This window comes from Mustela lutreola, chromosome 2 (assembly GCF_030435805.1).
Source record: "Mustela lutreola isolate mMusLut2 chromosome 2, mMusLut2.pri, whole genome shotgun sequence".
Taxonomy (NCBI): domain Eukaryota; kingdom Metazoa; phylum Chordata; class Mammalia; order Carnivora; family Mustelidae; genus Mustela; species Mustela lutreola.
This window is the reverse complement of record NC_081291.1, coordinates 157,031,309-157,047,126: the sequence shown is the minus strand read 5'-3', so window position 1 is coordinate 157,047,126 and position 15,818 is coordinate 157,031,309.

Below are 15,818 nucleotides of genomic sequence, written 5' to 3'. Positions count from 1 at the left end.
ATTTTTGTTTTGTTCCTGATCTTAAGGGCTTAAGTATTCAGTTTTTCACCTTTAACCAAGATGTCAGCTATAGGTTTTTCATAAATGTTCTTTAACATGTTGAAAAAGTTCCCTTGGAAATAATTGCTATTTGCTGTGAGTTTTTATGTGGAGTGGATGTTAGATTTTGTCAAATGTTTTTCCACATGTAGTGAGATGATTATGTGGTTTTTCTTTTTTAGTTTATTAATATTATTAATTGCACTGATTTGATGACATATGCATTCCTGGGATAAGCTCACCAGTGATATATTATCCTTTCTTAATTGCTTTTGAATTTGATTTACTAACATTTTTATTTTAGATTTTTGCATTCATTTTCTGAGGTTATACTCTGTAACTTTTTTTTTTTTTCTTGTAATGTCTTTTCTCTGGTTTTGGTGACTTCATAGAATGAGTTGGAAATGATTCTCTCCTTTTCACCTATCTTGAAAAATTTGTGTAGAATTGATATTCTTTCTTCCTTAAATGTTTCATAAAATTTATCAGTGAATTCATCTGTGCCTGGATTCTTCTTTGTGGGTAAAAAAGCAAGTCCAACTTTAACATTATACTGCCTACAAGAAATATGTGTTGCTTTTTTTTTTTTTGAAAGAGAGTTCATGTTCCATCTGTTCTTTATTCCCTTTTTCTTCTTTTTTCTGCCTTCTTTCGTATGAGCTGAGTATCGTTTATGCTTCATTTTATCTCATTTTTTTGGCTTATAAACTATAGCTTTTTGTTTTGTTATGTTAGTAGTTGCTCTAAGGTTTATACATTTTTAACTTATGCTATACCTTCAAGTGGTATTTTACTACTGCTTACATTGTATGAGAACCTTGCAATCATATGCTCTCATTTCACCCATCCTAGCCTTTCTGCTTTTGTTGTCATGTGTTTTATTTATACACATATTATAAGCCTCACAAACCATTGTGTTTTGTCATTATTGTTGTTGTTGTTGTTGTTGTTTAGATAATTATCTTTTCAATGAGGTAAATAATAAAAAAAATCATATATTTACCTTTTTAGTTACCATTTCCAGTTTTCTTCATAAAGGTACAGATCTGTGTATCTGAATTAGGATTGCATATTTTCATACTGACCATCTGTTAGCAAATTCCATTTCTATCTTTCATCCTTTCTATTGTTTGTTGCTTTGCAAGCTTTGAACATCTTGAAGCTCTTTCCATCTGTGGTGTGTCATGTCCCTCTCTGATTTCTATAAGAACACCATTTTATTCAAGTATGCTTTGAAATGTTTTGGAAAGATAGCCCATTCTATCCTCTGTATGGAAGAGAATGTGTCAGGAGCCTGCTGCTGATAAAATGAATAAATGGAGTTTAACAATTTGGTGCAAATGAATTGACATTTGAACAGAAGTTCAAAGAGATCACAGATGCCAGGGAAACTTCTCTTTCCTGAAGGAGACCATTCCCATGATTTTTTGCAGGTCAGAGAAAAATCATAAGCCTGGAAAAAATTATAGGGCGATATTTGGAGCCAAGTTCCTGACCAGATGGTAAGATGAACATAGGATACTATCCCCCTTAGTGATTTGCTTATAGTAAACACTCAGTAAATATCCACATGCATCTTTAATGGAGTAATAAAAAATTACTACTCACACATTTGAGTTGATGTGTTCCTTCTCCTAGAAGTTTCAGAGCTTTAAATCTTATTGGTTGCTAGGGAACTATACACTTTACACCCAAGAGGGAGATGTCATTCTTTCTGGCCATCCAGCCCCTTTGAGCTGAGTTTAGGAGATCCTCCATGTGTGGGTCAGGGCTTCCTGACTAGAAGAGTTAGGGAAGCTCTCCTTCCCAGCCTCCTTTGAAACAAGGGAACAGCCTGACTGTCACTCCACCGGTCAGATACTCCATGTCAGACTGTGAAACTGAAGTTCATAGCAGCAACAGGAGACTGGGAGAAGAGTGCAGGGCTCAGCGCCAGCGTTCCCAGCAGGCTCCCCATAGCTCCTGTGCCTGCTCCCCAGTGTGATTCCACTTGACCATGATGCCACCTTGCCTGGTTTTCTGGTTCCCCTGGAAATTCTGTGAGCTACTAAACATTTTCTAAGTTTTGCTCCTCTCTGTGTGACCCATAGACCAGCAGACGGGCATCACTTGGGAACTTAGTAAAAGTGCAAACTCTTGGCCTTACCCCCCACCTTACTGAGACAGCGTGTATTTAAACAAGATCCCCGGTGGCCTGAATTTGAATTAAAGTTATAAAGCACTAACAGATTTCTCAACTATCCATAGAAATTTTCCATCATTTGTGATAAAGAATCTGCTGGTGAGAGGCACCTGGCTGCCTCAGTCCATTAAACATCTACCTTCCGTTCAGGTCATGACCTCGGGGTCCTGGTATCGAGCTCTGCATCAGTCTGCTTCTCCCTCTCCTTCTACTCCTCCGGACTCATGCGTGCTCTCTCCCTCTCTGTTTCTCTCTCTCAAATGAGTAAGTAAATAATCTTTTTTTTTTTTTTTTAAAGAATCTGTTGATGGAGCATACCCCTGTGCCCCAGTATACTCACTCACATATCAAGAAGGTTGGACTCAATGATTTTTGAGGCCTCTTCCTACCCTGACATCCTGTGGTTCTTTGAGTTTTAGAAACCCCCACACCCTCCACTTAAAGGGGTCCCTCCTCTGAGTTTGACCCTGCCAATCCATTCACCTAAATCTCATCTTAATTGTTCACTTAATTATCACTACTAAAAGAAATGATAATTATGTGACCTCATAGAGGTGTTAGCTAACACTACGGTGGCAATCACAGTACAATATAAATGTGTCAAATCAATGGGTTTTACGCCTTGGACTTACACAATGCTATATGTCAATTTTTTCTCAATCAAAAAAATAATAATAAGGACAATACCAAATACTGTGAGGATGCCAAAGGGCCAGATCACTCACGTCCTATTAGGAATGTAAAAGAGAACAGAGTTCCTTGAACTCTGGGACACAGTTTAGGCAGTTTCTCCAAACACTGGACATGCAACGTCCATAGATTTGGTAGTTGCACTTCTGGGTATAGATTCCAGAGAAATAAAGACTCCTGTTCACATACACGAGTATTGCTGTGGTCATAACAGTCCAAACTTGGAAATAATCCAGATGTCCTTGAACAGATGAACGGGTGAACAATCTGGCTCCCCCACACAACGGAATACTATGCAGCAAGAAATCAAGATGAACGGTTGCTACGTGTGACGAGAATGAATCTCAAGAGAATGGTGCTGGGCGCAAAGAGCCAATCCCAAAGTTGCACACTGTCTGACTTAATCTGTGGAACATTCTCAAAATGGCAGAATTATAGAAATGGAGAACAGACTAATGGTTGTCAGAAGTGAAAGAGACAGTACGTGGAAGGGAACAAGACCTAGCTCAAAAAGGCAGTATCGGGGACCCTCGTGGTGATGGGGATGCTCTGAGCTTCACTGTCTTAGTGTCTCTAACCAGTTTGTGATGTTGTACTATAGTTTTATAAACATTACCACTGGGGGAAAATGGATAAAGGTACTCAGCACCTCCCTGTATTATCAGTCACAACTGCATAAAAATAGATAATTACCTCAAAATTAAAAATTTAATTTTTGAAAAGCATCCCAAAGATAGTAAGTATATGGTTCTCATACCGCAGGGCCCACTATGATCGGACCTTTGTTTTAGGTCTCCAACTTCACATCCTGAAATTCCAACTTGTCTTTCCAGCCACACTGAACTACTAGGGCACCCCCAGTTTCCCCCAGCAGGTCCCACCTGCTCCTAGAGGTCTGCTCTGCTCTGCTGTGCCTCTGCTAGAAACATGGGTGCCTTCCAGAGCCTGCTTCCAGAGAGACACCTCCCTCATCCAGGGACTGGAATTACTATCTCCGGGGTGGCCTGGGACACGTGCGTGTCTCCGCCAGGCTGACAAATAGGGACTGCATTGATATTTTCACAGTAATCGTTCCACATGTAGTAGGCAGGTGCACTCCTTGGGTATATTTAATTTCCCCTCCGGGACATTGTGGGCCTCAACAAAAGCTGGACAACAGTATATCTTATCAAGCGGGGACACCTGAGTTACTGGTGTCATGTTTTCAATCATTCCACGGACATCTTAGCACGGCTATGGAGGGATATCTCTATAGATTGGTGCCCGGGGCCCACTGGTCTGCCCTTCCCTGTGGCTCTGCTGGCTGCAATGGGTTTGTGAAGGCCAGGAATGTCCTTCCATCAGGCCAGGTGGCCCTAAACTTTGCATTCCTCAAGGAACACGCTGGCCTTTACCAATTTTGTGAATTCCTCCCGGCTTTCTTAACCCTACACCATCTCTCAAAGTGACAGGCTGCCCTTAGGGAAATAGGATGTCCTGCTCTGTGTTTTAAAGTTCCCCTGAGGGTCTATACTTTGTCCCAAGATCCAAGCCTTATTCTTCATCTTCTCCATGACCTCACCTACTTCGTGAGTCTTTAAGGAGAAAGAGGCACTTTTTTTTTTTTTCGTCTCTGTCACTTAAAAACCACTTTGCTCTGTGTTCTAGCCTCAGGATGCCAGTCCACTTGCTGCAGGGGGGACGGCTTCCGTTCATGTGCGTAGGCAGGACACACACCCTTTAACTATAGCTGCTTGTCCTTGGGATCCGGGCCACACGGTTCTGGCTTCTCTCCCATCTGATTTTAAAACTTTATTCACTGCAACCCTGAAATAGGTTTGCATTTGCTCTACAACACTCAAGAGCAAGAAGCTTCATATTACTTCTCTTTTCCTCATTCAAGTTCCATCAGAATCTCAGCCCCCACTTACCAGGGCAGTGAAATGCTCAATAGAACCCATTACTGGGGACCCTCTCTCCTCCCCAGGGTCACCCGAGTTGCTGGTGGAACTTGCAGAGTCCTGAAAACCTGAGGCAGTATCTCTGGTCTTCAAACCATCACAGTCACCAACGAGATTCTCATCACCCATGTTGCCCACTTTTTTATTTGTTTGTTTGTTTTTAAAGAGTTATTTATTTATTTGAGAAGAGAGAGAGAGTATGTGTGAGCAGGGGAAGGGACAGAGGGAGAGATTTTCCAAGCAGACTCCTGCTGAGTATGAACCCGGAGGCGGGGCTCGATCTCAGGAGCCACAAGAACAGGATCTAAGCCAAAACCAAAAGCTAGATGCTCAACCAACTGAGCCACTCAGGTGCCCCCCAAGCTGCCCATTTAAAATGGATTGTGTTACCTCCTCTCCAGCTTGGGCACAGTGTTTGTTTGCTGCCCTTCCCCGGAGCCATACCCCCTTATGATCCAAGACTGGCCATCTGTGTGCCATCTCTCGGAGGTCCTGATATGAAAGTGAAGTGTCATTCTTATTTTACATGGACTCACCTTCTTCCCCTCCATCCCCAGAAGTCACCTGAAGCCCCAGGCTCTAACCTCCATTCCTTCCCCTCAGGGAGAACCAAGCTCACAATCCTCAGTGTGGAAGAGCTGTCTTCCAAGTGTCAGAAGGAGCTGTCACTATAGGTGCCCTGCTCCTCACCCCGAGCTCACCTTTCTGGGAAAGCCAACAGCATCTTCCTGCAGGCCCCTGACATTCTGCTCGAGGGCTTCTCCAGCTGCAGGAGGATGCCCAGCACAGGGTGAAGGCCAGAAGTACCCAAAAGCTAGTGCCCTGGGAGCAAATTTAACTGGGGATGAATAGGACTCTGGGGATAAATATGCCAGTTCTGGACCCTAGGGTGGGACAGCGCATATCTGTGTTTCCCACAATCTCCCAGATGTCCAAGTAGGATGGAGCCCAAGTGCTCATCAGCACATTAGCTTTCATTCCCTTTCCCTCCACTCCCTTACCTGTGCCTCCTGGGATCACCTCCCAGAATGCTTGCAAATCCTCATCTTGGGGACTGCTTCCGGGGACCCCAGCCTGAGGCTCTTGGTAGCTTCTGTTCTGGGCTCTAGAACCCAAAAGCTCTCAACATCTCCAGAGGCAAAGGAGTCCAGACCCAGTCTTCCCTTACCTGTTAGAAGAGAGGCAAAAGAGGAGAGAAAAATGACCTCTTCTTCCATGGGAGAGTCTCGTACAACAAAGAGAATATGAGAAATGAATGCTGCCATCCATTTTCCTGCCACAGAACAATCACATACTGAACACCGTGCCCAGCCTGATCCATAGCCATGGAGTTGAGGTGGAGAAAGAAGAAAGATTAGAAGGTGCTGACAACACACATCTCAGGAGAAGCAAATCAGCATTCAAGGATGGGAACGCACCTGGTTTGGGTCATGTGTCATGCTCACAGACACGGGTGTTTATGGGGGAATTGGGGCTTGGAGGCCTGCACTGATTTGCTCAAGCTGAAGTTCACACGGTCTGACCTCGGTGTGACGAGACATTGGTCAGCAGAGCCTCCCGCCCTGATATGGGGGGATCTGGGCCAAGAGGATTGACATTTGACATTTGACAGGACTTCTCGGCCTTGACTCAGTGTTTTAAAAACCAAGTAATCTACGGGCGCCTGGGTGGCTCAGTGGGTTAAGCCGCTGCCTTCAGCTCAGGTCATGATCTCAGGGTCCTGGGATCGAGCCCCACGTCGGGCTCTCTGCTCGGCGGGGAGCCTGCTTCCTCCTCTCTCTCTGCCTGCTTCTCTGCCTACTTGTGATCTCTGTCTGTCAAATAAATAAAATCTTTAAAAAAAAAAAAAAAAAAACCAAGTACTCTAGACCCATCTCTTCCTGCCAGGAGGGAAGGAGAGGCGCAGGGAGACAGAATCAACACTCGGGAAATGGGTGGACGGCAGTGTGGGGAACGCCTGCTTCATCGCCTACCCCAGTGACCCAGGTGTTATTAGGGGTCACATGGAGCAGAGAGAATAGGGGGCCACCCTCTCTGTATTTAAGCCAACAGGGTCACAAATCACTGCAGTTAAGGACATAAAGTCCTCCCGGAGCCCTGATTGGTGGCGGTCACCTTATTCTGGCCTCCTTGCCAGAGCTCATATAAGAGAGCCTGGCGTGGTTGGAAGTCACTGCCGAGACAAAGTGCAAGCTGTGTTTGTTTTCACGGCAGGCACCTTCTCAAAGGCACAGTCTGTTTGGAGCTCGGTTTCCCTGGCTTCCTCTTCTAAAGGCCAAGAGCTTGCAAACACTGCAATGTGAATGATGCATTAAAATTTTATACACTAATATATATTTTACTGAACTTTTTAATAACCCAGGGAGAGATGGCTTTAAATAATTCAATATGGTGTTGGCCCCGAGCTGAACTATGCTACAAGTAACCATGTATAAAATATGACACTAATATTGCATACCTTAATATAATAAATGTTTATCTTGATAATAAGCCATTTGAATTCTAGTAATGTGGGAGTTACGGTTGCCATGGCCTGGTCTTGTTAAGTTTTTAAATGAGACGTCAACAGCAACAGCCACATAAATGTACACGTTCACCTACTTGCTGTTTATAAATGAACGAACTGGACAGTGAATAGCTTATTCATCAATAAAAGTTTTAAATGCTATTTATGAAGCAACTGAATGACTGGAGGAAGTGTGTTGCCAGTAATGTATGTTCCTTCTCAGAGCCAGCTTTGGGATTTTACAGAAAGTCGGCATGAGGAGCAACTCCCTGCCCAACAAGAAGGCCATTGTCAGAAGAAGGGGCCACTGGTGCATAGTAGGTGCTCAATGAATCCTTTTTGGGCAAATCTTTAAATGGCTGCCTCAGGAAAAAGAATTCAGAAGTCTGAGTGGTTTCCAAACCTGGCTGTGTAACAAAACCACCCGGACATTGCATTAAAAATACAGATGTGTAAGCCCCACCCAGACACAGAGTCAGAATCTCCAGATATGCAGCCCATGAATCCCACCCCAAGTCCATGGTAAACTTGCCTTTCATTAAATTTCTACAAGATTTTTTAGGCAGAAGATCTTAGAGTTGGAAGAACCCCTGGAGATGACCTCATTCAACCCTTAAAATCACATAGCAAGTTTGTGGGAATGCTAGGACCCAAATCCAGTCTTCTTGCTTCCATGCCAAAGCTCTGAAATTCTTTCCAATAAGCCTGGCCTCTAAACTGGAGCATGTTCCCACTGGTTAAATTAGTCAGAACTCTTTCAGTTACAAGTGAAAAAAACCTGATGCAAACCAGTTTCACCAAAAAATTACACGGCTTCAGGTATAGCTAGATCCAGGAACTTACACAGCCCACTGGGACTTGAGCTCCTTCCATGTTTCAGCTCTGCTTCCCTTTGGGTTGGTTCATTCCTAGGCAGCCTTCCTCTACTAAGTGGCCTTAAAGCTTCCAGGCTCTCTCCCAGCAACTTAGCCATCCCAGCCGAAATAGGCCTTCTGTGTCCCAACAGCAGCAGCCAAAGCCCCCAGGGTGATGCTCATTGGTTCACCATGGGCCACATGTCCACTCCCAAAGCAATCACTGCGGGTCAGAAGAATGTAACCTAAGTTTTGAATCCACCCCTGTGAGAGAGGGCAGAGTCTGACTGTAGAGGGAGCATGAGGGGAATGGGTCCCCCAACAGACACTGAGCCACTGGCAGCAGAAAGGGATGGAGGCAGGGCAGGGAAAACTGCAGAACAGCTGTCTCCTCACCAAGACTAAGATGGCACCAACAGAATGCGAAGTCACCGGGAATCTCAGGCATCTCTCTGCAGCTTCTGTTTTACTCACAGAAAGTAATTTCACACACGATGGTACATTAAAACAAGCCCAGGAGTAGCATGCAAAATTCTCATGAATTTTTAAGATGAACAGGTAATTTCAAAGAGCCCTCAAGCTTGTAGCAGGCGGCTCAGGCTCACCCCAGACTCCCAGGAGCCCCAGGCAAGACTTCAGTGGACATGCTCACTGGTGGAGTCTGCAAAGCCTGAACACAGGGTCTGGCCCTGAAATGATCTGCAGGCTTGAATTATTCATTATTTGTTCTCATGAATATCTCCCCCACCCTGGCTATCACTCACTGACGGCCCTGTCTGCCCCTTATCCCTCCTCAGCTGCAGGGAGCAGATCTTCCTTTGGGTGGAAGGGCCTAGAAGGCCCCACTCCTACTTCTGGCCTCAGGTACTTCGCCAAGACTAGGTTCCACTGGAGATCAGAAATGGCACAGTCAAGTAGCTCTGAGTCCAAACGGGAGAGAGCTAGAGGCTGAATCAAGTTTAGCTTTACCCCACCAGCCAGGCTATGCAGTGCATCTCTTTTCCCCAACCCTGACAGTTGAGCTGGAGGACTTGAGTGTGAGGCAATCCATTCATCCTCCTGAGTGGCAAGCCCTGTTCCTGGACACTGGGTGTCAAAGACGAGTATGATAGTGTCTTTGCACCCAAGATGAGCAGAGAAAAGGGAAGGTTCTTAAGCATCAGGATCATCCAGTATGGTTTTGCAGGTTGAGCACTGCACAAAGGCACCTGAGGGGGTGAATGAAGCTGAAGCCCAGTCAGCACTCTGCTTGCTTATCTGTGACGCCCCCACCTCCACCGCACAGGGCTGTGTCTGCCCAGAGACAGAGGCACAAAACCCATATGTTCACTAGTGGGTGCAGGAGGGGTACCATGATGCCAAGACCTGGGTTAGATCTGAGGAGGATGCTGGGAAGAATTGTGGAGGTCTGAGGTGTTAGCCAAAAAACTGGGTTTGGAAACCCAGCAGCAGGGAGAGGAGAGAGCAATTGTGTGTCAGTGAAGACAGTAAAAGCCTTAGTCAGAAAAATCCTGGAAGCCAACAGAGACAACAGAAAGTCAGGGGAAGCAGGTGGTGGGCGAAGGCCTGGAGCAATCCGCTAGGGAGGGGCAGGTAAACGTTGCCTTTGCTCTCTGACCTATGCCCAGGCCTTCACCTACCCTGCTCTGTGTTGTGATTGCTTTCCCCAGGCCTCTTGCTCTCTGGCTGCTGGATGGTGTTGTGTATCAACTGCCATTCCAGCCTTGGTGTTATGCCATTCCCTTCATCTAGATCACTCTCATCCACCGGCCTAACTTCCTCAGCACCCAACTCAGGGGTGGCCTCCTCTAGGGAAGCATTTCCTTTTGCACAGAGGGGATGTACATCTCTCCTGTGGCTCCCATAGCCCCCAGGGCTTCCCTGGAGTAACAGACATGCTGTATTGTTGTAAATCACCCAAGATAGGTCAGTTGCCCCCACCCCCAGGGCCCTGAACTCTCAGAGGGTCAGCTCCCGGTTTGTTACTGGCCTCAAACAGGGAAAGCAAATAACATCCAAAGCTCACTGTTAGTAAAAGGATGCACATACCTTCTCACAGGATAATCAGCTAACCCTGCGTAGCAGAAATCATTGTTATCATTCTTATTCCACAGATGCGGCTAAGTGACTTGCTCAAAGTCACCCACTTAAAGAGTGGCTCTTGAATCCATATCCCCTCCCACACTGTCCTCAGCTCTTCCCAGCTCCCAGACAGCTTCTCCTGCTTGAATGTTTTTCTGAGATCTTTTAGAATAAGAACAAACCCTCCCCAGATGGATAACATCTTTATTAACCTCAGTCTTGAAACCTAAGAATTTCCTGGAGTCAGATTGCCTGGCTTCAAATCCCAGGTGGCTCCCAGTAATCTTAGGCAAGTTGATTGATCTCTCTGAACTTTAGCTTCTTCATCTGTAAAATGGGCTCAATAAAGTCCCTACCTTGTCAAAGGTAGTTAGATAAGACAAGACATGCAAAGTCTTAGCCCACAGCCTATGTTGCAGGAAGGATATTTTAAAATATTAGCTCATAGTAATCAGATCAGGTGTATGATCAGATAGTGTATTCTAACTGCTTCTCAGTGTTAATGTGCATATGAGTCACTTGGGGTTGTCTTTTTTCTTTTTTAAGATGTATTTATCTTAGAGAGAGCAAGAGAACGACAGCTAATGGGGTGTTGCAGAGGGAAAGAGTCCTCAACAGACACCCCGCTGAGCGCAGAGCCTGACTCCAGCCTTGATCTAGCCATAGATGAGATTATGACCTGAGCTGAAACCAAGAGTCAGACCCTCAACTGACATAGCCACCGAGGCACCCCCCTCTTGGGGGTTTCCTTAAAAATGCAGCTTCTGAAGCAGGAACCCACGATCCAGCGTTAAGCTCCCTGGCAATGCCTGAGTTTCTGGCCCAAGAACCAGCCTTTGAGCAGCAAGGCTGCAGGTCAGGGAGGAGCAGGACCTTGAGACTCTGGGTTTGACTAAGGACGAGTAGTATATTATTTTGGAATTAGGCGCTCTGACCAAGGTGAGAGGAATCTAGGGATCTACGCCGGGGTTGCTGTGGGCAGAAAGGGGAGTAGGAGGAGGGGCAGGAGGGGGCCCTGCACACTGGTATCTTCAGCTCTACAGATCAGGCAGAGGGGAGGAGAAAAGGATCCGGCTTCCCTTCCTGGGGCCTGCCCTCCCCGCAACAGATGGACGGCCTTTGTCCCACCTGTGTGAGTGTCTGCCTGCCAACTGCTCCCTCCATCTGTCCTCAAGGAGGGGTGCTAGCCCTGCGGAATGGTCCAGGGCCTAGGGGTGGCTGGTCCACCATGCAAGTAGCCCTGGGTTCCTACTCAGGGAGCAAGTATGACTCTGCCCTGGGGTTCCCCAACCCTACAACCCAACTAGGACTGTGCAGGAGCTGTGGGGCCCCTGGAGTGCTGAGTTCCTGCTGCCTGGGCTGTGGTCTGGTCCCTGCTCTGCCACCCACAGACAGCACACATGGCCCATCCAGAGAAGGACGCTCAATCCCCTTCTGAGCTCAGCAACAAACTTCCAGCTTCGGGGCCCCACCTGGTTGCCTCTCTCAAACCTCACCTGATGAGATCCAACATGGGAGAGAGGGGAGGTTTTTGTTTTTGTTTTTGTTTTTGTTTTTAATTAACATATAATATATTATTTGTTTCAGGGGTACAGGTCTGTGAATCACCAGTTCTACACAACTCACAGCACTCACCATAGCATATACCCTCCCCGATGTCCATCCCCCAGCCGCCCCTCCAGCAACCCTGAGATTGTTTCCTGAGATTAAGAGTCTCTTATGATTTGTCTCCCTCTCTGGTTTTGTCTTGTTTCATTTTTCTCTCAAGAGGGGAGGTTTTTTTAGAGAGTCCGCATCACAACAGATTTCTAAGCAAAGCGTGTCTGTCAATACATTTTTTTTTTTTAATTTCAAGAACCGCCACTTAGGGGACAGCTTTCAAGAAGTTCCCACCTCCTCCACTTTAATCAGGAGAAAACTCCTTTCACTGGCTTTTAAGTTTTTAGCAGATGCACGTGGTTGATAAAATGTCAAGGAGCACAGAAGAGCTTGGAAGGGAAGGTCCAGTCACCCTTCCCAGCTGTTCCCAGTGGGACCATTCTGAACTCTGCCAAGTACTTTTGGGCGTTCTTTTCATATCTTCAGACAGTTTGATTCTCTTCTCTACATTTAATTGTGGAGTTTGTCTGCCAGTCTTCAGATTGCTTTCCAGTTTATTTACTCAGATGTGAGTGATACCTAGTGGTAAACGTGGGAGACATGAGCTTACTCTGCCATCTTTCCAAGCCTCTTCAAGACAGTATGACTTTAACATACTTTCTAGACTTATACATTTTAGACATTATCTGTTACCTTCCTAATTAACCTGAATTTAGATAATCATATGCATTCCTCATTTGGATGTCTTTGTAAATATAAATACTACCTTTTTATGTCTATTCGTAGGCCCACCAACCCTCCAGAGTGTATTCTGACTCTGTTAGTCATCTGAAGATATTAACTTCTCTCCTTATTCCTTCCTCCTAACACTGGTCAGCTTTACTTTATGTTTTCAGGACTGGTGTTCTGTTTCACAACTACAAATAAGATTTCCTGTTCTTTGTTTACAGGCTGAATCTAAAAATTGAAAATCAGGCAACAGTGTTTACATGATTATTACTAGGCAAATATTGATGGTGGCTCAGCCAATTATGATAACATACTATAAGCACCCTGTCTTTCTTGGAAGTCTTTTGTTTGTTCAGGAGTTTCTGTTTGCCTTTCTTTTCTTTGTCCCATTTGCTTATATCATATCCTAGTTCTCTTTCAAACTTTCGATCATATCAGAGAGTCTAATAAGCAGATAATTATACTAAAAATATTTAATCAAAAACCAATCTAATTTAATTCAGTATGTGGGGATGATTCATAACAGAAAGCAATCAAAATGGACAAAGCCATCAAAGCACAGGGCAGGTACTGGAAGTTCTCTGTTGTGCCAGGCATCAACTCCTAAAGGTCTGGACCATGATGAGGTCCAGAGGATCTGACTGGGCAGGGGAAAGAGTGTGGCTCATGTTAGCTGCTATTTAATAAGCACTTAAGAAGTACTTCAGTGGCACATTTTGGCTAAACATTGGTCCTGCTAACAAGTCATTTTCTTCTGAGTCATTCAGCCCTCAGTCATTCAGTTTCATTGGACCTGCCTGCTTTCTGGACCTGCTGCCTCTCAACCATTCTAGACCTTCTCCACCTGGCTGTGCTGTGAGATCCCCTGGGTCCTAGATCCCATGTGTTCTTTCTTGTTTTACCCCCTTGTTTTGCTAACTATAATACCCAGCTTTGCAATTTAAGCTTAAATTCAGTGGATGAGATTAACTATATTTAAATACCAACTAACTCAAAATGTTTGTCACTCAACACAATCGGGAGCAACGCTCGATTGTCTAATACATCAGCTGCCTCAGGATCCAGCTAGAGGTAATTAATTCCATTCTTATTTAATTTAAAAATAAATGTAAGTAGAAGTTCCTTTTTCAAGATTTTATTTATTTATATGACACAAAAAGAGAGACCACAAGCTGGGGGAGAAGGAAGTGGGGGTGGGGGAAGCCCACTCCCCGCTCTGCAAGGAGCCCGATGTAGAGCTTGATCCTGGGACCCTGGATCATGACTGAGCCAAGGGCTTAGTCTTAGATGCTTAACTGACTGAGCCCCTCAGGCACCCCACAAATGGAAGTTCTAATGCAGGAGGCTGCATTCTGGTGGGATCGTCTTGCACAAACCCTGAGGTGACCAGCTCCCACTTTGGGCATCACTGCTTTATTCAACGAGCATTTGCTGAGTCTCTACACTCCAGTCCCCTGTTCTCAGTGAGCTCACCATTGAGAAGGGCGTACAGGTAAGAGAAGAGACTATTAACACCCAGAGCGATAGGCGCTATGATAGAGAGAATGTGAAGAGACTCCACCCAGAGGAAAGATGGTCTAAACAACTGGTTAAATGGATGTGCTGATAAGTGGGTGGATGGGTGGATGATGGATGGATGAGTGGACAGGTGGGTGGATGAATGAGGGGATGAATATGTGGGTAGAGAGGTGGGTGGTTGGATGGATGAGCAGATAAATGGGGAGCTGGTAGGTGGATCTATGAGTGATATATGGGTGAGGTGACATCACGTAAGGCAGTGGGAATGACAACACAGTCCTGATTGGAGCAATCATCCTTTCCCTGGACTGTGAACACCTGAGGTATGGGGGAAATATCTGAGTCACCCCAGTTTTCCTGTGCCTGACAGAATCCTGACACACAGTAACTATTCGATAAATGTTTGTCAAGTATGTACATCAGTGAAAAGCAATGAACACCAGCCAGCTGGGAAAGTTCAGCTAACTCTCTTCCCCTTTGGGGCGTCTCAATCTTTCCATGTACGTCAAATATGAAAATACCCACCACCAGAATGTATAAGCTCGTGTTGCAAGGGGAGACTGCCCTTGCGGCTCGTATTAGACTTCGCTCTGTGACAGAGCATAGGTACCGCCGTGGCATCTTTTACTTCACCCACTTGAGTGCTCCCACCTGTGCCGCTCCATGGGCATGACTCTATTCAACACTGGCATAGGTCTTGTTATCATTATGTCCATTTAGCAGATGCGGCTACTGAGGCTCAGAGAGGCTGTGAAACTTTGAAGTTGGTTTGATTGGGATTGCAGTCTCGTAAACTTGAGCAAGTCACTTCCCTTCTCAGAACCTCTCGAACACATGAAGGTCAAATGCAATAAAGCATGTAAAGCATCCACACCCACGAGGTGGTGATTCTCTGTTGCTCAAGCCCCGAGCAACAGAGGGGCTGCGGAGGGGATGCTGTTCATTCTATCCATCACGCTGATGACTTCTAGTGAACAAAAAAGATCAAAGTTCTGCTTAGGCTAGGGTGCTTTGATATCTGTAAGGAAGATTTCAATAACGCATTTTGGAACTTGCAATGTTTAGCAGAACTAAACATTCTAAACTAAACATTCTAAACATAATCAGTCCCCTGCCGTAAGGTAACAATGTAACGGGGCTCCCTAGTCATTTAGAGCGCCGCCGCCTCTTGTGCGGCCCCAGGCGCAATTTCTTTTCCCCTCCTGCCCCCTGGTGGTAAAGGTGGGCACCACAGCCTCGGCCTCCCGCTAAGAGTCCTTCCCGGGGAGCCCGGCTCGCCGCTGCCTCGCGACACCATCTAGTGACTATTGTTAACACTGCAGAGCAAGAAAGGGCTACCAGGAGCTGAGGAAATGATTGAAAACGCCTGGGCTGGGCCTCACTCCCACCGCGCGATCTTGAGCATGTAGCTTAACTTCCCTGCACGTTTGTTTCCATATTGGTAAGACAGCTAATGCACCTACCTCAAAGAGTTTTTGTAGTAAATGAGATAACCGGGGTAAAACACCTAGCCAGGGACAATGCTGCATAAAATGTAGCTCCTCTTCTAACAAAATGAAAAATTAAATCTCATGATTCGATTATTACAAACTGGATCATTGGTTTCTCAGCAGAGTAAAAGGTCATAAGGCAGGTCAGTTCTGAGGGCAGGGAGGAAAGGGCAAAGGGAATTGCTAGGA